Here is a 24050-nt window from a genome sequence, read left to right as displayed (position 1 = left end):
AGGTTTGGACACTACGAGTTTTTGGTGATGCCCTTTGGGTTAACCAATGCACCCGCAACATTCATGACACTTATGGATAGTGTTTTGAGGCCATATTTGGGCAAATTTGTCATTGTTTTCCTTGATGACATCCGTGCTTCTGAACACTTACAACATCTCAGACAGGTGTTTGAGTTGTTACATACAAACAAGTTATATGCCAAGGAATTGATTTTCTAAAAGATGAAATTCATTATTTAGGGCATGTTATTTCAGCTCACGACCTATACATGGATCAATCCAAAGTGGATACCATCACAAAATGGCCTCCTCTTTAAAATCTGAAAGAATTACTGATATTTTTAGGATTTGCAGGTTTTTACCGAAGGTTCGTTAAAAACTATGCTCAAATTGGTGTTCCTATGACGGATCAACTCAAAGGCAAAGGAAAATCTTTTCAGTGGGGATCTGCTCAACAACACAGTTTCGATATACTCAAGGATTCATTAGCTACAGCTTCTATACTGGCTATTGTAGATCCTTTGAAACCATTCGTTTTGGAAACGGATGCCAGTGATTGTGCTATTGGAGTAGTCCTCTTAAAAGACGGACGGCCGATTGCATTTGAAAATAAGAAGCTTGATGCAGCTCAGAAGAACTATTCTGCTTACGAACGCGAACTCTATGCAATAGTGTCTGCCTTAAAAACATGGCAGCATTATCTGTATGGTGCTCAGTTCGAGATTGTGTTTGACCATGAAAGCATCAAATGGTTTACACATCAAACAGATTTAAAGGGTCAAAAAGCCAGGTGGGCCGAGATCCTTCAGGAATATGACGCCAAGCTAAGGTATCGCAAAGGCCGATACAATGTAGTGGCAGACGCTCTAAGTAGAATGCCAGAGATCAATTCGCTCTTGTTCACGGAACTTTGTAGTGAATTTTTAGATTCTCTCACGGGAAAATATGAGCATGATGAAGCATATTTTAAAGTGTGGAGCCATGTTCAAAAGAGGGATTCTTCTTACTCCAATGACGGTAGTGTACATCTAACCTTCACACCTAGTTTTTCTTTATCAGCAGCAGGAGCTGATGAACTACAGTGATGGAAGCATTTTACCATCGACAATGGGTACCTACTCCACAAGGGGAGAGTTTGTGTACCGACGGACACGGACATTTGGTGCCAAATTCTTTATGAATGTCATGATAGTCCAAGTGCAGGGCACACGGGGATTTAAAAAAATAAAATAAAATCTTATGCTTTCGTACGACGACAGTTTTACTCGCCAGGTATACATGGCTTTGTTCAAGCTTATGTCTTGCACTTCCAAAAATGTCAAGTTAACAAGGCAGAGCACCTGAAAGCAGGAGGACTCTTACATCCTTTGGATATTCCCAATGGAAAATGGGAAAGTATCTCTATGGATTTTATTGTAGGTTGACCAACCACTATACTAAGTCATGACTCAGTATGGGTGGTCATAGATAGGTTGACTAAACTATGTAAGTTTATTCCGACCAAATCAACGGTTAACACGCGAGAACTAGCCAATTTATTTATGGACAATCTTTACAAATTGTATAGGTTGCCAAGTAACATTATTAGTGACCGTGATCCCAAGTTTAATAGCCACTTTTGGAGAGCTCTATTTAAACGATTGGGTACACAAATAAACCTCAGTACAGCTGATCATCCAGAAACGGATGGTCAAACGGAACGGGTTAACCAGGTGCTAGAGGATATGCTAAGAGCATACATCAGCAAAAAACAATCAGACTAGGAAGAATACTTACCTATTCTCGAGTTTGTCTACAACAGTGCTAAGCATGTCACAACAGGTTTTAGTCCTTTCATGCTCATGTACAGGTTTCAACCTAGGTCACAGTTAAGGTGGGGTTGGCAACCGAAAAACTCCCACAGGTTAAGGATTTTCTCCAAGACCACATGGATATGCTGAAACTTGCTCGTCAGAATGTCCAGCAAGCACAGGATCGGTATAAGAAATACGCTGATGAGAAACATCGGCAAGTTACCTTTGAAGAAGGGGAGGAAGTATTTTTACGTGTGCCAGAACATTCAGAAAGTCTGAAAAATGGACCGATGCCTAAATTATATCCCCGATATTATGGGCCTTTCAAAATACTTAAGCGAGTAGGTGATCGTGCCTAAAAACTATTACTACCTTCACATTCTCGCATTCATCCCGTGTTTCATGTAATCCGTCTACGAAAGCGGTTACATGGGGACGACAATGTCATTGAACAACATGTTTTGGTTGATTATATTGAACCTCCTATCTTACCGCATGAACCTGAACGTGTTCTTGATATCATGAGTTGCGTACACGTCATGACGTACGACAACAAGCCTTAATCAAATGGAAAGAACGACCTGAAGAAGGTGCCACTTGAGAAAAAATTAGTGTTCTTAAGAAGAAGTTTTCCACTTTTGTTTTTGAGGATGAAAACTCCTCTTAAGGGGGGAGTAATGTCAGGACATCGGCAAGGTCAGACTAGAAAAGGCAGGGTCGGGCTAGGCGGTGTGGAACGGGGAGTCCAACTAGGGCAAAGGACCAGGGGCATGCCTATATAAAGGGTGGTGGACTCTTAGGCTATAGTCACCCCTGTCTTATAAGTTGGGCCATCCATGGACTAGCTCTAGATGTAGCTCAAGTATGTCATAGAGAGAGAGAGAGAGAGAGAGAGAGAGAGAGAGATAGTTCTATTATCATCCTCGGAAGTCAAATATGACCTATGGGACCAAATGAACATGTCACGTGGTGTGAGTGGAGGTCATAAGTGACTCTCGATGCTCAAAAATGGCTGAAATGAGCGTCGCAATAGAGAGTCCACATCGTGGTTGGGAGAGGAAGGTATGCAAGGAGAGCTCATGGATGAATATATGGGGAAAAGAGGACCTAATGTGGTCAAAATCTGAGCACTCAAGTAGTGTGTGGTACTCACTCTCTCGCACTTGACTAGGGTATAAGGTGAAAAGTCGATGAGACTCCTCGCCAGTGCCCCAACGTCCTGTCTCGCAGCGTAGAGAATGGGAGCCAAGATGAATGGAGGCAATGGTGCGGATTTCACTTAATGGGATGGGCTCAAGGATGTAGGGATGGGTTCGGTTACTGCGTTCGGAGAAGAAGAGAGATTTGTAGTTTGGGGCAATGTGTGTGGTGTAATGGTTGAAGCCAAAACCTTCGGATTTCTCCCAAGCCATGATACATTGGCGTTGTAAGAAGGCGTCATTAACTTGGGAGTCGATCGACGCATTCTTGACCAAGTGACATGCATCCCATCTTCCAAACCATTTCTTGATGTCAAGCATCGACCTCGAACTTAGTATTTTGCTCTTGCATGTCTTTTGGACCTTTTGACTTGCTTTATATGCAATTCTAGGAAGTCGATACAAAGGGCTATGTTGTGTCTTAAGCATGTACTCCACAACCCTTTGCATGCCTAAGACCTCAATGGGAAGCGATCCGGACTTGGAGAAAGTCGATGAGAAAACGCTTTTGGACATTCTCAAACTCTTTCCAAGTAGACTTCCCGATGCTACCACCCCACACCTCCACTCCATAAAGAAACACTGGTGTCACCAATGTGTCAAAGAGGTACTTTTTGAGAGCCCAACACTTGATCTCTCCAGCATTGCACATGTTCTCAAATGCATAATAAGCCCTCTTTCTAGCTTCCAAGCGATGCATTGCACAATCCTTCCATCTATGATTGGATGGAACCTCAAGGCCAAGGTACTTGAAGCTATCTACCACTTCAAGTCGCTCATTGTTGTATACAATTCAGAGATTTTCATCATTGAGGGTCTTTACAAGCATAACCTTGGTTTTGGATCCATTCACGATTAGCCTGCTATGTAGGCAAAAGCGTTCCAAGACACTCATAAGCTTTTGTGCATCTTCTAAGGTATGTGCCAAGAGCACTACATCATTGGCATAAAGCAAAAGCATGATCACCGCATTTCCGATCTTAACCTCTTCTATGCCTTCTTGTTGCATAAAAAACCATGCATTCCAATTCATTAATGAGTAGCTCAAAGAGGGTTGGGGAAAGTGGGCATCCTTGTTTGACACCAATGGTGCTCGCCAAAAAATTTGAAATTCCATCTCCCATACGTAGTCGACATATCACTTTTGTAGATGCGAAAGACTGCATGCATAAATTCTTTCGGCAGTTGAAGGCTTTGCATACGTCTCCAAAGATTTCCTCGCGGTACCATGTCAAAAGCTTTCTTGAAATCCACAAAGAAACAATACAACTTTTTACCTTTCAATCGAGACGCTTCCATAAGAACTCGAAGAGTGACAAGGTGATCAATAGTGCTATGATGCTTTCGAAAACCTGCTTAGCCTAGCTCACGTCTCTCGTTCTCTTCAGCCCATTCACTTATCTTCATCTCCATGATACATCCAAATAACTTTGCCATCAAACAACCAACCATTATAGTACGATAGTTGTTCACATTGTTTACATCTCCTCCTTTGCGCAAAGGTTTGATCCAATTTTCACTCCAATCATGAGGCATTCCATGTTGAAGCGCAAGGTTAAACATATTGCATATCCAATATCGTGTTTTCTTGCTTGTCTATTTAATCATTTCAGCCTTGACACCTTGAAGGTCCCCTGCCTTGCGGGTAGCAAGTTTCTCAAGCGTGCAACATACATCTTCAATGGTAAAGAAGGGAGACATAAATGGAAGGGAGCTACAACACTCCATCTTATCAACATTGGGTTGCTCATAGAGGTTCTTGCAATGCATATACATATCATCAAGAGTCAAGTCACCAAAGCTCTCAACATGCTTGCCTTTTAGATTTTGCCAAAACTTGCCACATGCATGTGCTTTCTCTTGCGCTAAAAGAAGTTGTGTTTTGACTTCCCTCCTTCTCCTCTTTTTTTGAACAAGTGCTTTGTATGTGTGTGAATGTTCCAAGTAACTTTCCTTGTCTTTGCTTGCATCCAACCTTAGCAAGTGTTTTCGGGCTTGACCACATTCCATGTCGAAACATTTCTTCTTGGTGGTACTCTTCTTAGATCTTTTGCAAGACATGTGTTTCATCGAAAAGCATTCCCATGCACAAGAGAAAATTACTTCTTTGAGAGAGAGAGAGAGAGAGAGAGAGAGAGAGAGTTTACAACAAGAAAAGATTCATGGATAGTCCATTGTCAGATTTGGAAGGAGCACATCTGCTTCGATGGATCACCTTCTGAGATGGTAGATAGGCCACTATCACCATAACAGTGTGTGTGTGTGTGTGTGTGTGTGTGTGTGTGTGTGTGTGAGAGAGAGAGAGAGAGAGAGAGAGAGAGAGAGAGAGAGAGAGAGAAGGGCACCCATCAACAAGAAGAAGAGAGTAGAGAGAGACTATGTGTGTGTGTGTGTGTGTGTGTGTGTGAGAGAGAGAGAGAGAGAGAGAGAGAGAGATAGATAGATAGATAGATTGTATTATAGTCCACTGAGGTCAGATATGACCCATGGGACCAAAAACAAGCATTACAAATGGTTCCGACTAAGCAGAAAGATGATGATGACGATACATATCAGTTAAGGACTGAGGGTCCATTGGGAGGGTAAAAAGAAATGGAAATGGGGAAAACAAAAAACTAGGGAGGGTCAGCTGTGGAGTGAACTAATTTAGGGTTTCGGAATTCTTGGATGATGGCTTTACCACCTCGATAAACTGACCATTTACCTTGTTTGCGGGCTTCATGTACCTTCTTGAGCTCATTTGGTTTGGTTTTGAGAGAGAGAGAGAGAGAGAGAGAGAGAGAGAGAGAGAGATTAGAGAGGCGCTAATCAATGAAAGGAAGATAGAGGCAGAGAGAAAGAGAGAAACAAAGATTAAAGAGAGATTGATTTTCAATAACTTCTCATGTCGAAGTATCATCAAGTCTTAGTAAAGATGATATACAGGATTTTCTTTGTGATGAAAAACAAGGTCGGCTACATGCACAAGTTGATAGATAGATAGATAGAGGGAAAGAGAGAAGAAGAAAGCAAGTTCTACCTTCAATAAATCTCTGATGTTGGAACTTTTCCTCAAAGAGGAATTTAGATTCCCATTTCACTACATTTGAGCAATAAAGAGATTTAATTCTCTCTCTCTCTCTCTCTCTCTCTCTCTCTCCACACACACACACACACACACACTCACAAGGAGAATTTCTAATGTGTGTGTATGTGTACACACACACACATACATAAACATGCTTGTGTGTATTTATTTTTATATATATATTATATACGTACGTACATGTTTATATATGTGTGTGTATAAAATCTCCTCATGGATGTGTGTATGTATATGCGCGCGCGCGCGTGTGTGTGTGTGTGTGTGTGTGTGTGTGTGTGTGAGAGAGAGAGAGAGAGAGAGAGAGAGAGAGAGAGAGAGAGAGAGAGATGCGCGTGTATGTGTGTGTGTGTATGTATATTTGTATATGTGTGTGTGTGTGTGTGTGTGTGAGAGAGAGAGAGAGAGAGAGAGAGAGAGAGAGAGAGAGATGTGTATACACACACACACATACACATACACACATCCATGACAAGAATTTCTAATATTGTAGAAAAGAAACCTTAGGAGCATAGAGATCTATCTGACAAGTTGAACAACATTTGTTACTCAAAAAATAAAATGTATATATATATATATATATATATATATATAGAGAGAGAGAGAGAGAGAGAGAGAGAGAGAGAGAGAGAGAGAATGCTCCTACATAACCAACTAAAGCAAATTTTATATCAATATATAAAGTTTCTCCTATCTCCATCTCTTGAGAGAGAGAATGCTCGTACATAACCAACTAAAGTAAATTATATATCAATATATAAGGTTTCTCCCATCTCCATCTCTCTCTCTCTCTCTCTCTCTCTCTCTCACACACACACACACACACACACACACACACACACACACACACACACACACACACACACACACACACACACACACACACACACACACACACACACACACACACACACACACACACACACACACACACACAGAAGACATGGTCTATCTGGCAAAGATAAAGAGCAGAAAGGTGAAGCGGAAGCTGGAGCTGGGCGTGTTAAAGCCAATAGATTATATGCCTGTTGCGGAGGTAGCGAAGTGCTCTTTGGTCCGACCTAAGGTGATTCCAATTGTTCAAAATGCAGAGCCTATAGAGGTAAGACCTACTATTGGTTATGTTCCTTGGAGGTTTCTAGTTTGTGATGTGCATGTGCTGAGGGTGGAAGAGCTTGTCAACGAGGTTTTGCTCCATGTCGAGGTAAACCAAGATGTAAAAGTGTTAGCGGATGTGGTGATTCCGGTACGGATTGAAGAGGTAAAGCATGTTCTTGTGGAGAGTTTGCAGGAAAAGGTAGCAGAATGCAATCGAGATGCAGATACCGAGGGTTCAGAAGCTGACGAAGAAAGTTTGCAAAGCGGTGAAGATGGTCAAGCCTTTGTGGAGCAACAAGCGGAAGGAGATGTTGATACGGAGTCGGTATATGATGTCGGTGATGATGATGATACAAGCTTGATTAGCTAGGAGACAAGCGAGGAGAATAGAGCGGATGAGTCCACATCCTATGATGAAGAGATGGAATCTGATGAACATGAATTGGTAAAGGTAAAGCTGCCCTCTTAGTAGCCCATGTGCAAGAAGAGCAGGGAACAGAGGAAGCCGGGATGCTTGATGAAGACCAAATGGTGCGGTCTAGACCTAAGGATGATAGAATGGAGGTAAAGGTAGTGTGGGGTGCCATGCTAATGGCTGTGCTGATGAAAGTACGGTAGAATGTGCCATGGTGGTGCAACAGGTGCACCATTTTGCCAAGAGAGATAAAGCGGCCGTGTCTATGGAGAAAGACAAAGATGGTTCAATAGAGACTGAGTTTCTTTCTTCCCAAAAAGATCCTGGTGTAGCGGTAGAAGAGGTGCTTAAAGAATAGGTAATTGAAGCTGAAAAGCAAGAGGGACTAGTCGACCTTGAAGGGCCGGTAGACGAGGAAGGGCTTGATGATGCTGGAATGGGTTGTGTGGCCAAAGAGGAGGTTGTGATGCCAAAGACGGAGGAGATTTCGATGCAGCAGACATGTCCAAGGGTGGAGAAAGAAGAATCCCAAACAGTGACTTTGCTTCTATTAAAGGTATGTAAGCTATGGTTGATGCATATGGTGGTAGATACAGCTCTACGGAGGCTCGTTCAGCAGGTGCAAGGGTATATGCTCAAGGCCTCCACTTTATTTGGTTGGGAGGGAGGGTCAGACATGTGTTGGAGCTTGGTGTCAGGTACATGTCTTTTTGATGATGATATGCTTGGTGCTGCTTGGTATGGAGTAGGCAGGTTGCAGAGGAATGCATGGAGTGTAGAAGGTATAGGCTATGGGCAACCTACACACATTGTGGTCTAGGTGCTATGGTATGGCAGTCTGGTGAGCAGTTACAGATGGGTGGAAGATATCAACGACAGGTGCTCGATCCATGTGGAAGCTATGTGATGCAGGGGGTGGGGGAACCCATTTGAAGGTTTGGCAGTAGGATGCAATAAAACTATGTAAATATGGTTTTAGTTTTCTCACAGTGTGTGCCAGGTTTTGCAGTTAGAAGGTGAATAAAGCTCTTTTGTGCTTGAGCATAAATGCTCAACTGGGGGGTGGGCAATGATGGTACAACCAAAGTGTGTCGACTCTAGAAGGTGGCATGGGTAGATATATGCAGGCAAGCAGAAGCATGGCAAAGGGTTGGAGCAGCTAGGAAAAACATGGAATGACAGGTAGCAACGAAATTGTATGCTTGATGCGGCTTATAGGCCAAGGAAGGCTCCATGAGGGGCTAATTTGGGTAGCAGATGAAGAAGATGCAGAGTGTAGCTTCTGGGTCTAGGAATGTAGACTTGAAGTGCCGATGGAGCAGGTCGAGATGGCTCATCAAACCGAGATACGGAGCCCAAGTTATTGAAGGTTGAAGTTTCAATGGATTGCAGATTCTTTCCGAACAGGACAGCTGGAGATAGGTGATCGAAGTTGAAGTCGAGGTACAGGTGTGTAGAGCTCAATTCATGGAGTCTACCCGTCTTTTTAGATTGTGGGTCGGAGCTATGGTTTGCATTTTATGTCCATTTAAATTTTTTCTGAGGGCCGGGTCTGAGCCCACTTGGCCGCATTGGAGGATGTTCCATTTGGCATCTTTTGGGCCTCGCCAAAGTTCTTGATGATAGTGTACATCATGTGGAGTTAGCAGGAAGTCACAGCACGTGATTCCGAGCTTCAGGCACCGAGTTATGGCTTGGGAAAACCTAGGGTTGTTGAAGATAAAGTGTTTGTAGATGATTTTTCTCATTTTTGGTCACCTCAAATGGCGAGCTCAAAGAAGTCCAAAAGTAATGGGGTATGCATGGCCCAGGGATGACTGAACGAGGATCCGACCCGGCTTGACGATACGAGATTCCGGCTATTTGGAAGATTATAGAGATCAGCGGTAGGGGAGAGCAAATGGAAGAGGGGGAAGGTGTTCAAAGGAGTCAATTCAAAGTGGCCGGATAATGCAAGTCAAGTCGGACGGCCGAGTTGGACGGACATTAGGAAGATGTGTACACCATGCAATTGTTTCCAAAAATTAAATGTGCCAAGTGGTGGCAATGCAAGTAAATTCTAAATGGAGCTACAAGTGAAGTGAACGACATGGAAGCTCACCCCTCATTTCCTTTTTAAGTCTCCTAGACACACCCTTATAAAAGGAGGTATATCTTCATTTTTTGGGGTCTTTGACCAATGTTAGCTTTTTTCTCATGAGGTTTGTTTGCCAAGGCTTTTGAGCCATTGGTTTTGGTTGCCGAGGTTCATGCCGGTGTGAGCGGGATGAAAACACACACAGCGCCTCTATAACGACCCGACACACACTCTTGGGAAGATACACACACACACTATGGGGCACCACTCGGCTTACACAATCCACCTGGCCGAGACAGGGAACACACCTCTGGAGTGAGAGGAAAGAGACTATCCACTTGCCCACTCCACACAGACACACACACACACACACACACACACCCAAAAAACTCAGATCAAAAGAGGAGAATTTCTGATGTTTAGATACAAGCGAGCTTGGGCCAACACCAATGGGGCAAACAGCTCACACAATATGGGTAAAAGATACCAGATACAATCACAAACTAGAGCAGAAACTTCGCTCATAGGAGAAACTTACACAGAAAAAAAGCAGGAAAAGAGTGAAGAATTTGGCAAAATGGACAGCGCCATCGCGTCCGGAACGGCCCAAAACCCCAGTCTACAATGTCAAAGTGCTCAAATCCGACTTCGGATGAGCAGTTTACGGCCAAAACAGGCTCCAAAATGAGCAAAAACACACCTGCGGCTGTTCCTCCTCTCTTCTCCACATTTTCTGTGGTCTTCTCTCTATTTTTTCAGTTTCCACACTTAGATTTATTAGTTGGGCACCCTTGGCCTTTTAGATGACCTCAAACGGACCCCGAACAGGCCAAAAATTGACCTCGCAGTGCATAGTTGTCACCTTTTTGCATCATTCGCACACCTGGCACTCAGCTTTTTTCCAATAATGCATCTCGCAACCACGTGAAGTGGACCCAGAAAAAGGTCCTCATGATGACCTTTCTCCATAATTCTCACAAGCAAACACCCACATTGTGTCCGTACTTCTCCGCGTGCAAGTATTGACCCCGTTCGGCCTCGTGACGCCACTAGATGCCATCTGACGCACCTGCTTACCTCATGTCGTCGGCCCGCGGGTAGCTTCCTCGAGAAGTTTTACGCGCTACCAACTCCTCATTATTGTAGAAAAAACACACTGGTACTGGTAATAGTGAAAATCGATGAACTATGTACATGTTGTCCTACCTGTACACATGTGGGCCCCACGTAACCACCTGGCTCTGGAAAATGGGCAATCCTTTATTTGATGCACCATGCATGTATATGTACATATGCGCAATCCCTTGCTCCAAAAAACTCCTGACATAATTTGCCCATCCCCTAGCTTGCTAGAGCATTCATGCTCAGTAGCAACAACACTAGTAGATGCTCATTCCACCTGGATCCCACACAAAAACACTTGGCATTCCTTGCGTCAAAAGCTTAATCAAGGTTCCACCTGGTTCCCAAGGAAAACCTGTAGAGATGCCATATACCAACCTTGCATCAAGAAAACCATCAATTACTTTGGCATAGACCTGCATATGCAAATATATCTCCTTCTCCATAGCTGAGAGGTCTCCACTGATCATTTGTGTCATCAATTTCTGCTTCTTTGACAACTCAACCTTGGTTTGCATCAGCCCTTCAGTCACTTCATAAGGCCCTTTACTTTCATCTTCAACCTCATTTGCAAATGCGACTACACCAGACTCCTGGATTCCTTTGTCCATCAAAAGAAATGCAACATCAACATCCTCATCACTGGTGGTAGTGCTATCACTGTCCTCATCTGTCACCGTGGAAGAGTCGTCATCACTAGACTCATCCTCATCTTCATAAAGCTCTTCTAATCGTTTCCTTGTGTCCATATTATAAAGCTTCTTGGTACCTATCTTTCCATAGAGGCTAATCGTACCATGTCGCCAATCTTGAACAGCTCCCACTGCACGTAACCATGGTCTGCCCAGTATAATAGGATATGCACCCAACCCTGCTGGCATCACATGAAAATCAACCACTGCCTTTGCATCATATGCCTCCACTTCTAGGCTCTTTACAACACCCAAGTATTTTACTTTTTGATGGTTTGCCAATCTAATCCGAAAACCTGACACCCCAGCCACTGTGAGACCCATCTTCTCAACACATGAGTGTGTTATGACGCATATTTGGGCTCCGCCATCCACATAACCTTGTCCCAAATTTTTCCTTTTATGCCACACATCTACTATTGGACAAATGTTTGGTAGCTCATCCATTGCCAACACCTTTACTGAACCTCTCTCTGGCTCTTTCTCCATTGGGTTAACCATCCTCTTCCACTGTCGCTTTAGCTGAGGCACCATCTCTATAAGCTGCCCAAAAGTAACATCTGCCTTCCTGCTTGTCAGATCCTCCCTCAAGTCATAGCTTAATTGCCCATCCCCTAGTGGAAAATCTGAAACATGAAACTTTCGACGAGCTATCATTTTCCTCTTGGCCTTGACATCCTCGCCTTCATGGCTCTTTCCTTTCTTCTTACTAGGACTTGGGGCACTTCTTCCTTCCTTTTCCTCTATGGTCCTCTTCCCAATAGGCATCACTAATGTATCCTCTAGCTTTCATGCCTTCTCCAAGGTGACTACACTTAGCACTTTTGTCTTTCCCTTTTCCTCCTGAGTCAGTCCACTGGTTCCTTCATCTCCCTTAATTTCGATGCCATAATCATGCGACCTAGTTAGCACCTGTTTTGGCAATGGATACATGTCTCCCCCCATCCTTGGTGGCTTATCACATTGTGGGCTGATATGACCCAACTCTCCACAATTATAACATGTGGGCGTCTGCCTCCAAAACCTACCATTGCTTTGTCCAACACCATTCCTAGGCCTTTCTTCACCTCCTGGCTGATTTGCAAACCGCCCTCGACCTCGATTATTTCCCACTTGACCTAGCATGTTTAGGCTGAGATTCTTCATCAAATCAACCACTTGCCTCATGTCTTGCCTTAGACCATCATCTTGCACTGCTGTAGTGACCATTGCTGGCATAACCTGAGGAGTAATAGAAACCACTGATTCATGATGAACCCCTGACATGCGCCCTTGTAAAGACTCTATAGGCTGAAATTCAGACCTCATTGGCAAAGACTCCACCCCTAACTGACTCATTTTCCTCAGCTTCCACTCTTTGTTCCTTGCTACCTCTAGTGCATCCTCATATGTCCTAGGCTTCTTTAGCTCCACTCTCCAACGTATATTCTCCCAAAGACCAGCCAAGAACCTGTCCTTCTTCATCATCTCAGGCGGGGGTACCTGTGGTGCTAAAGCCTTGCACATTCGCTCCCATGCCAATGAAAAATTACGTATGTACGCATCTACTGGCTCACCTTCCTTTTGCACCAAAGCCTGTACTTCTTGCCACACCTTGTCAGGATCTTCTATCTTCACAAACTCCACTTCCAACCCATGTCGTAGATTGTCCCAACTCAATCTTATAGGTGGATCAGCCACTTGCAACTCCTCTTCAAATGCTTTAGACCAAACTCGTGCATCACTCTTCAAACAAATTTGGAGAAGGCGTAACATTTGTGTAGGGTCATGAATCTGGTTGCTAATGCAGGCAACCTCCATCTTTTCCAAAAATTCTTCCACATCTTCATCACTTCTTCCATGAAACTCCGGATAAGAGAAAGCCATGGCTAGAGGACCCCTTCAAACACACGTGCAAGAACCCAAAACTTTTCACCAACCAATCCCCAGAAACTTCAATGGAGCTCAGCTTTAGATGAGAACAAACACATGCACATCAAATGAGTTTTCATAGTTGATCATCGGAATTACAACAGGCAAAGGACATTCCAGGATCTCTCTCAATCTTCTTGGCCCAAACATAAAGACTATGCACTGCTAGAAAAAGATCTTCCTGGACACATGAACATTAATCTGAATTCTTTGAGTTAAATGAAAAGGAGTGAACTGAGGGCCATTTTGATCATCCATTAAAGCCAACCATGAAGCTCCCAAGAAAGTGCACCTGTCTTATCCTCTGATTTTGCCAAAATTTTAGCAGCATAACAACATAAAATGGCTCAAAAGACTAAAAGACCAGCCATCATACTTTGGAAAAATTTTGACAGAGTTTCCCCAGAAGTAGAGCAGTAGGAACCCAAAATATAGACTGTATATGTATGCATAAACTGTCAACAATAGAACCCGAGCATCAAATAGGACTCACTAGTACATAGCCTATGGCAAGCTCACAAAAAGGGTGCTCCAGCTACCTGTATCACCGAAAGGATCTCTACATTTGAGAATCCCCTAGCTCAATAAAAACCTCAAGCTATTGACCCTCACACGAAGGCTAATGCAAATCGCATATAGTCAAGTCTCAGAAATGACTATCTTCCAGACCAAGTCTCAGAAATGGCTGGGACTGCCAAATAGAACCAAGTATGGCTCCACAAATGCGTACAATGGCAGTTTCCACAAGTAACGTACAATCCAGCAGACAATGCGCTCAAACAGGCGCCAAGTGATGCATACCCACAACACCTGCAAGTGACATCACTGCTAGTATATCACTGTACTCTAGCTACTTGTACTTGTGTGAATCACCTGTACCTGTACCTGTCTCTGTCCCTGTAACCTGTAACCTGTAACCTGTAATCCCGAAGCTCGAAGCAGAAGGTACTCGAAGAAGATCCTCCGTGGGGGCGCCAAAAGAATGTGAGCGGGATGAAAACACACACAGCGCCTCTATAACGACCCGACACACACTCTTGGGAAGATACACACACACACTATGGGGCACCACTCGGCTTACACAATCCACCTGGCCGAGATAGGGAACACACCTCTGGAGTGAGAGGAAAGAGACTATCCACTTGCCCACTCCACACAGACACACACACACACACACACACACACCCAAAAAACTCAGATCAAAAGAGGAGAATTTCTGATGTTTAGATACAAGTGAGCTTGGGCCAACACCAATGGGGCAAACAGCTCACACAATATGGGTAAAAGATACCAGATACAATCACAAACTAGAGCAGAAACTTCGCTCATAGGAGAAACTTACATAGAAAAACAGCAGGAAAAGAGTGAAGAATTTGGCAAAATGGACAGCGCCATCGCGTCCGGAATGGCCCAAAACCCCAGTCTACAATGTCAAAGTGCTCAAATCCGACCTCGGATGAGCAGTTTACGGCCAAAACAGGCTCCAAAATGAGCAAAACCACACCTACAGTTGTTCCTCCTCTCTTCTCCACGTTTTTTCTGGTCTTCTCTCTGTTTTTTCAGTTTCCACACTTAGCTTTATTAGTTGGGCACCCTTGGCCTTTTAGATGACCTCAAACGGACCCCGAACAGGCCAAAAACTGACCTCGCAGTGCATAGTTGTCACCTTTTTGCATCATTCGCACACCTGGCACTCAGCTTTTTTCCAATAATGCATCTCGCAACCACGTGAAGTGGACCCAGAAAAAGGTCCTCATGATGACCTTTCTCCATAATTCTCACAAGCAAACACCCACATTGTGTCCGTACTTCTCCGCGTGCAAGTATTGACCCCGTTCGGCCTCGTGACGCCACTAGATGCCATCTGACGCACCTGCTTACCTCATGTCGTCGGCCCGCGGATAGCTTCCTCGAGAAGTTTTACGCGCTACCAACTCCTCATTATTGTAGAAAAAACACACTGGTACTGGTAATAGTTAAAATCGATGAACTATGTACATGCTGTCCTACCTGTACACATGTGGGCCCCACGTAACCACCTGGCTCTGGAAAATGGGCAATCCTTTATTTGATGCACCATGCATGTATATGTACATATGCGCAATCCCTTGCTCCAAGAAACTCCTGACACCGGAAGTGTGTTGGTTGTATATGGTATTGCATATGCTAGAAGGCTATTCTCTATTGTTTCTGGGCGTCATTCCCCCTTCTCTTCTCTACTTGTGTGCGTGTGTTTTAGGGCGTGTGTTGGGTGTGTGCCCCCCCAAGGTTTGTCGTGCAAAGAGAGATGGAGAGAGGTTTTGAGAGTAGGGAAGGATGTGAATTGAGCGGAGTGGAGTGATTGAGTCTTTCTGGTGCATTGCAAGGCGTATGTGCGTACGATTGTATGAAAGTGGTGGTTTTCTTGCGGGTAGTGTTGAGTTTTGAAGGTGAACTCTAGTGGATTGGGGCGCTGTGTATACCCTGGGCTATAGTGAGGCATTGTGTTGTGTGCTGGGTGTGTTCCCCTTTCCCCCTCTCCAACATGACTTCGACAGACCCTTAGAAATTACTTTCTACTCTCTTCTCCTTAACTTCTCTATATTTCTTGCTATCTCTCTTCCTATATCTTTCTCTCCACCAAATAGCCATTAGGTTGGATAGCTTTTAACGATATCATACCTCAGAATGGAGGCAAAGTCATCCCTTGAACACGGAGCTGCTGTGAAGAGATGCTGCGCAAGAAGCACAATAAAGAATCTTTTCTTCATAGCACTCTACACAAGCAAGAGCACTCTCGCACTGTGCACAACACAAAATGATGGCTACATTTACAACCATAACTCTTTATCTCTACTCAAAACGATGGCTACATTACGTATATGTATACATATTTGTGTGTACATATATATTTGTTTATGCATGTAGGTAGGCACTAGGTATGGAACTATAGCACCCGAAGGTTAGACGCTTCCTCTTGAGTATAGTCCTTTTCTAATTGTGGTGTTGCGGTCATTGATCCACTCATGCATGAATTACCGCAATGTACCTTTGGTTTTACCACGGTTGAGACTGTGATAATATCTAAAGAGGTGCACTTGACCTTTGGCACTACTAGCCTCTACTTAGGTCTAGTAGTATATATATGTATCACGTGTTTGTGTGCTAATATACTTGTGTATGTATTTATAGATGAGTGAGTAGGGTGGAAAGCTTAATCTTCTATTGCTCTTTGTAATGTAGATGTCAAACAAGAGACCAACTGGTGGGGAGAAGCCAACTAGCTCTTCTTTTGGTTGGTTCACATCCAGGTGGGCTCCCACCCGGGGTGGACATCACCTCCAGTGGACCCGAGTCTTGATTTGGTGAGAACAAGCAAAGAAAGAAAGAATGTTTCTGGCTAGTTAACCCTAAACCATGAGTGTCATAGGTTTATTTTTGTTATTTGCAGGCATGGCCATCCTACACCTACCCTTCTCAGGTTCCTTCACCGGGCGTAGATCAGTACGTCCGAGAGACAGCGAATTTTTTTGGTCACTACACTGCACAACAGCTTGTGACCTACGGTATTTCTCCGCAGACTACACCATAGGGGAGTTAGGGAGGGACTCCTTACCTACAAATCCTCGCATCGACGGCACCTCAGTCTACAGTCTCTTCCTATCGTTCTACTCCCATTCCATCGCAGGGTCCTACTCCCATTGTATTGCAGGGTCCCACTTCCATGGCATCACAGGGTCCTACGCCACTCTATTCCACTCCTGCTTTACCAGAACACCGTCGCGACCGACTTCCTCTAGCAGTGCGCGTTGACGCTCATCTCAGGGCAGTCAGCACCATGAGCATTAGGGAATTTCGGAGTTCATTTGGAGGGCCTTCTAAGAAAATGTATTTTTTGCACTCTCTCTCTAGAAAAAATGGCAAATAATAGAGCTGGGTCTTTCATAGTAAAAGTTCAAAAAGTTTACTTTAAGTAGATTCCTTACTCTTCTAAACATTCGTTCGTAGTGATTGAGGGATAATCCTCTTTTCAGTTGCATTGAATGAACCTCATCAATATGAAGGGAATGAGGCTAACATGGAGGGACGAAGGCGCAGCCGCTATTCACTTTCCATTAAATCTACACATTTGGTTAATGGCGCACTCCTCAAATGGCACAAATGTTACCCAGAAATGAGCCAAATATCACCTTCACATTGATTTGGATAATGAGTACCAACCATTGATTAAGCGTAGTAAAACAAACACACATATATCTCCCGCTTCCATAGACACGCTCAGAGCTCAGGGAGCTAAACACATAGACATCTAGACGAGAGGCTCTCTCTACCGTAAGAATCCAATGACTAATGCGTCTCCACCGTTTGTCAATCCTACAAGATTATTGACCTTTGCTGGTGATGGAGAAAAGGGCCTTCTGGGTTATTGTAAATCTCTTACAAGAGAAGTTGAAACTTACAAGGGCATTCTCCAAGCTCAACAATGTGAGATTGTTCGCCTTTCACATTTACATTCTACAGATCAGGTTACCATTTTGCAACATAAAACAGAGGTACAAGAACTGAAAGGAAAGGTGTGAAGTTGTCAAATAAAGGACACCATCTTGGGTGGTCGTATCCGAAAGAAGAAATTGCGCAATCTTGAAACATTGCAGGTTGCATCAGGAGGTCTCACGAAAAGAATCCGAGCATTAAGGTGATGCTTCTTGGTTGGCTACATTGTCTTAGTTAAGTAATCTTTTTGTTTTTTCTTGTTATGCATTGTTTTCATGTGCCTAAATAGTGTTAGTGAAGCAAATTTTCTGTTATTTACTTATGCATTGTCTTCATGTAGAGATTCAATCTATTCTGACAAGGAAAACATTGACCCCAAAGCCAATATAGGAAAGAGATTAAAGCCACTTATAAGTAGAAGCCTGGCAGCAGATATAGTACATGACAAGAAGTTTAAGGTCCTACAATGAAATGTAGTGGACCGCTTTATTTCAGAGAACTTAGTGCCTGCAAAAGAGATACAAGGCACACTTGATTCAATTGGTGTAAGCAAAAGAGGATATTCGGCTATCCAAAAGTCTGTCTCATCCATCTTTGTTAAGAAGGGTATAAAATCCAAACTTCTACCATCAGCCTCAAGTGTTTGGAAAGAGAGGCTTCAGCTTAACGAGGCACAGGGAGACTATCTTGGAAAGCCCTTTCATATTAAAGCAACTTACAGTGGCCATGGAGCAAACATGGCATATGACGAGTTCAATAATATTTTTATGGACCTGCGGATATTACAGAAGAGAATGGTGGAGTTTTACAACATCACATTTGAAGAGTCACGAGGGGTATTACATTTTGTGTTAAAACTAGATGAGTGTGAGCTTGTTAAAGAGAAAAAGCTAGAGCGTGTTGCTATTACTTTAATGAATAGAGCCCTCTCAAAGTGTCCCAGTGATGATCCTTTATATTTTAGTGTTCAATCAGAATATATCATATGGTGGCTTGGTGCGTTTGAGGTAGGCGAGATTCTCAGGTAAGCTCAAATGTTCACATCTACTTAAGTCTCATTTATTTTGTGTTGCAGGTAAAGAAAGAAGATCATGAGATTCTATATTGGGTGTTCCATCGAACTAATATTCCGGAGGTGATTGATCGACAGACTAACCAAGGAGAGGTACTACGTCTAGATGGAAGGGGAGACTTTCAAGTTCAGTGGCATCTTGCAGGTGACCTCAAAACATTAAAGTGCATGTATAATTGTGGAATGGGTGCAATGGCAAAGTCGCCGTGTTTGTTCTACATGGAGCCTGCAAAGGTCATGGACCCAAAGTGGTGGAGAAAAGCTCCAACACGTCACATTGAGGATCCTGCTTTTCGACCGGTTTTGAAAATACCACTTGTGAATGTCCACATTTGTACAATGCATGCCCTTTGTAGAATTGTGGAGAAACTGGTCTACTTATATATATTGCAGCTACATATTGCAGTCAAGGACCAAGAACCAACTACTCGTAACGTGAAGGCTGAGGTTTGGTGATCAATAGACATCCTATTTTTGATGTGCGACAAAGATGACTGGTCACAAGGTGATATGAAAAAGTTCAAGGAGAATCTCAACCTTCTGAAAAAATCATTCAAGACAGCATGGACAGACACCCAGATTACTCACTACATGGTATTATCGTGTATTTCATTCTCTCTTATGTGCAAATATGTGAGTGTAAAACATTCTAACTACTCTGTTTTCATATCCAGCACATCATCTTCAATCATTTACTATATTTTATACAAAAGTATGGGAACCCGGCAATATGGAATACCCAAGGGATGGAAAAGTCTCATTACATGGCGAGAAATGCTTATTTCAGGCACACACGACATGGTGGCTCTCGAATCAAGGCTAACAATTTGAGAGAACTATTTGAATGGTTCTATCATAGAATCATTCATCGAACGCAGGCGAAAGAAGTCTTGGAAAATTCAGTAACAGCACAAGCCATCACACATTTACAACAACAAAAAGTTAAAAGATCAATGGCATACAACAACTCCGGAGCTCGTGAAAGTCAACGAAGGTGGAGAGAGACAATGGTGTATGTGAATCACATGTGGAGAAAGATACTCTGAGTGGATGACATTGTACAAAATTTATGTAATACATGATCTTATACAATTGCTACTTGAAGTGTATCAAGATTTTGAAGGTTCAATTTTGTTTTTTGGCACGTCACCCTTGTAACGAATCATGAGATGTTTGCCATACTCTAAAATTTCATATGGGTTTTGTCTACCAAGAGCTAGTGCCATTGCTGTGTAGGTGTAGTAATAGGCTGCCCGACCACCTGTATAGCCCGGGTAGTAACCAAAACAATCTCTAGAAAACACTTTGTCCACAAGAATGACTTTATCTGCACTTTTGGGCAGCACAGGTCCACCCAAAAAGTGTGATAGTGTCATGAATGTGTAAGTTGCTATTGGATCCTCTTGTGACATGGAATTGTGAAAAACTACTATCGGCGACTCACAAAGCTTTGAAAGGTACTACGCTAGGGCCGCATCCCTTCCAGGATACTCTCTAGTCCGCTGCCGAAGGAAGTCATCCTTGTCAGCAATCCAAGACTGCACATATCATGTCAAAAGTGACACAAAGAGAGAGAGAGAGAGAGAGAGAGAGAGAGAGAGAGAGAGAGAGAGAGAGAGAGAGAGAGAGAGAGAGAGAGAGAGAGAGAGAGAGAGAGATAGATTCAATTATCGTCCACGGAGGTCAGATATGACCCATGGGACCAAAAAAAAACATTACAATGGTGACGTTTGTAGCAGATCGCACTGAATACATATCAGTTAAGGACTGAGGGTCCATTGGAAAGATGAAAAATGAAAAGGACAAAAACCTAAGAGGGATCATCTGTGGGGAGAGCTGATTTGGGTTTTCAAAACTCCTGGATGATGGCTTTACCACCTTGGTAGACTGTCCATTTGCCTTGTTTGCGGGCTTCATGTACCTTCTTGAGCTCTTCACTTTTGCGTTTGAGTTGTAGTGGGGTGAGTTCTTCTGCGATCCAAAACTTGGTGTCCTTGAGAAGATGTGATTGTTGGAGAAGCTTGAGCCGACATTCCCTACTTTCGAATTCAAGGATGGCATGTCCACTTGGTATAGGTAGGTCAGGGCCTCTCCAAGTGATACGACTTATTGCAGTGTGGTCGACCTTGATCGGCTTGAGAGTTTCGTTGAGGAAGTTGATGCGTTCCGAGAAGTCGAGCTCGGTTGTTTCCCATGCTTGAGGTAGCCCACCGATGAGGATCTTGAGGGTATTTTCTGCTTGGAGTCGTTGTTCTCGAAGCTCTACTGTCACACATGTCTTCACCTTTGCAAGGGTTGCCGAGTGGGTTTTGATGGCCTTGGCTTCGACTTCTTTCACTTTATTGGTGGCGAGATCGACCATGGAATCAAATCGCGCCTCAAGCTTGCAAAGGCGAGCTTTGAGGTCGCGATTTTCTTCCATGACGCGATCGAGATCTGCTTAAAGGCGTTCGATTTGGTCAAATTTGCTTGGCGCTGCTAGGACAGCACCAAAGCTTGGTCGTGTTCTCGCAAATCTCTTCGAAGTGTTGGTTTTGGTCGTCATTCTTCCGATGCTAATCTTCTTATTATTGAGTACACCCACCAAACTGAAGTTTTGTGGCAGTCCCTACTTAGTTTAGGCTTGCAGGTCGAAGCAGGTTGGGAGGGCAGGAGAGAGAGAGAGAGAGAGAGAGAGAGAGAGAGAGAGAGAGAGAGAGAGAGAGAGAGAGAGTGTTACCATGAAGCTCTCATCCTACAGAAAGAGGTTTTCCTGTCACAGGTCTACAGATGTAGTTGACCCCTGACCAGAATGGTTAAACCAATCCTCCACTTCTTTGTTACTTGTTGATGGTCTTAGGCTTTGTCTTATTGCTTGGAAGGAGGCTTCATCAGGTAGTGTCTCCTTGTATTTTTCAGCTTTCTCAAAGCATCTTCGGAGGCATTCCATTGGATTGCTGGATGTTTCCATTGCCTCATCATCACTACTATCCTCTGAAACAAATCCACTCCTCTCCTCTTGGACTCTGGAAATAATAGCCAGGGAGAAATCCTCCCTTAAATAAAAGATGCTTTGCACATCATGTAAGAAGATATAGGTCCTGTCTCCAATCCTGAAGTCAGGCACAGCAGGCAACATCATCTCAGCATGCTTCTCAGTGAAGTTACTGACATCCAATGGAAGTTTGATTTCTGTAGTTTTCACAGAGAGCATCTTACTTCTTTGTACTTCAATTGCCTCAACCTCAAGGTCGACTGTATCTTCAACCTCCTCGACATCTTGTATATGAGTTGTCTCCTTGCGTTCTTCATCTGGTGCTGCATCGTGCTCCTCTAACACCTCATCAGGATTCTGCATGAGGAATCCAAACAGGCTGTTCAGGTAAATCATAAAGCCAAAGGCTTCCTGAATGAGTTTGCATTCTTTTTGGTGCAAAGGGCAGGCTGAATGTCGGCAAGAAGGTGGTAATTCCCTATACTTCTTCAGTCCCTGTCCCTTTCCACCACAGTCATTTAAATGCACAAGAGTCATAGTGGGCAGAACAACCCTCCCTACCTGCACCATCACTTCAAACTTATCTCTGTAGGACTGCAAGAAATTACTGTGCTGAGCTAAGAGGTCTTCAATGTCAAACTTTGGGTTAAACATAGAATGAACTAGATCAAACTTGTCCCTAGCACCACAAGATGCTGCAAAATCAAACAGCCTCTCATCAGTTGCAGCTGGGTCTTCCGAAGAAGACACATCCTCTTTGGCTTTACCTTTAGTTGCACAGGGACTACTTTCTGGCACATCTGCATCATCTGAGAAGTCTATATTCCTCTTTCTTGTATTTTTCTTGACAAGTACTGTACAGGGTGAGGGAGCCTTGTAGGGTGAGGGATCCTCTTGGCCTGGTGACCTCTCTGATTGATCTTCACCAATTGACTCTTCTTCAGATATGTCCTGACAAAAGTCAACAGTTCTTTTGGCAGAAACATTAAGCAACTGAGCCTGCAAAGGTTGAAATCCTCGCACAAGCTCTGGGTCTGGTTTCAGCCTCTTCTGCCTACTGGACCTTAATCCTATTCATCAGGAAACATGACAAGTCTCACTCTCTCTCTCTCTCTCCATATATATATATATATATATATATATATATATATATATATCTGTCTCTCTCCAAAGCACAAACAAAAACACACATAGTCTCTCTCTCTCTCTCTCTCCCTGTGTGTGTGTGTGTGTGTGTGTGTGTGTGTGTGTGTGTGTGTGTGTGTGTGTGTGTGTGTGTGTGTGTGTGTGTCTCTTTGTACTAAAGGCGCGCAAGGACGACAACATACTTTTTTCAACTCTCTACGCGCGCCTTAAGTACAATTGAGAGAGAGAGAGAGAGAGAGAGAGAGAGAGAGAGAGAGAGAGAGAGAGAGAGAGAGAGAGAGAGAGAGAGAGTCATAACTATACTATAGGCGCGCGGAGAGAGCTGCAGCCAGTGTTTGGTTGGCTCTGCGCGCCGTTAGTAACGGGGACAGAGAGGGGAGGGAGAGAGAGAGTGTGTATGTCTATGTGTGTGTGTGTGTGTCTCTCTCTCTCTCTCTCTCTATGGAAGTATGTGTTGAGGTGTGTGTGTGTTGAACAACAGTATGGGTTTTTCTTTGTTTACACACACACACACACACACACAATTTGTACCAACTGTTGGAAATACAGAGAGAAAGAGTAAGAGATCACCTTTTGTTGCTGGGGTTTGCAGAAACTCCAAGGGAGGTGTCTCCTCCATTGCTTTTTGTCTGTGAATCTGACTTTGTCTCTCTTCCTCTCTCTCTCTCTGAGAGTAAGGAGTCCCTCTCTCTATCTCTCTCTCAATCTGTCTCTCTCTCTCTCCTTCTCTTTTTCTATGGTTCTCTCTCTCTCTCTCTCTCTCTCTCTCTCTCTATCACTCTGTCTCTATATCACTCTCTCGCAGTAATGAGGCTCTCTCTCTCTCGCTCTCTCACTCTCTCTCTCTCTCTCTCTCTCTCTCTCTCTCTCTCTCTCTCTCTTTCTATTGTTCTCTCTCTTTCTCTCTCTCAAAATCACACTTATAACGGATACACACGGCGGTGCCCCACGTGTTACTATAAAATAGAGTATAATTGTATGTTGTCGCACGGGCGG

The 24050-nt window shown here is 43.6% G+C and overlaps 1 pseudogene; it reads right to left on the bottom strand.

The window, feature by feature from the left end:
• Positions 1 to 20744: 20744 nt before the first annotated feature.
• On the bottom strand, positions 20745 to 21356 carry LOC147433627 (uncharacterized; annotated as a pseudogene).
• Positions 21357 to 24050: the final 2694 nt, after the last annotated feature.

The sequence above is a fragment of the Adiantum capillus-veneris genome, chromosome 19 (assembly GCF_014529385.1).
Source record: "Adiantum capillus-veneris isolate H3 chromosome 19, ASM1452938v2, whole genome shotgun sequence".
Taxonomy (NCBI): Eukaryota; Viridiplantae; Streptophyta; class Polypodiopsida; order Polypodiales; family Pteridaceae; genus Adiantum; species Adiantum capillus-veneris.
The sequence above is the reverse complement of the archived record's forward strand: the minus strand, read 5'-3'. Positions and strand labels throughout refer to the sequence as shown.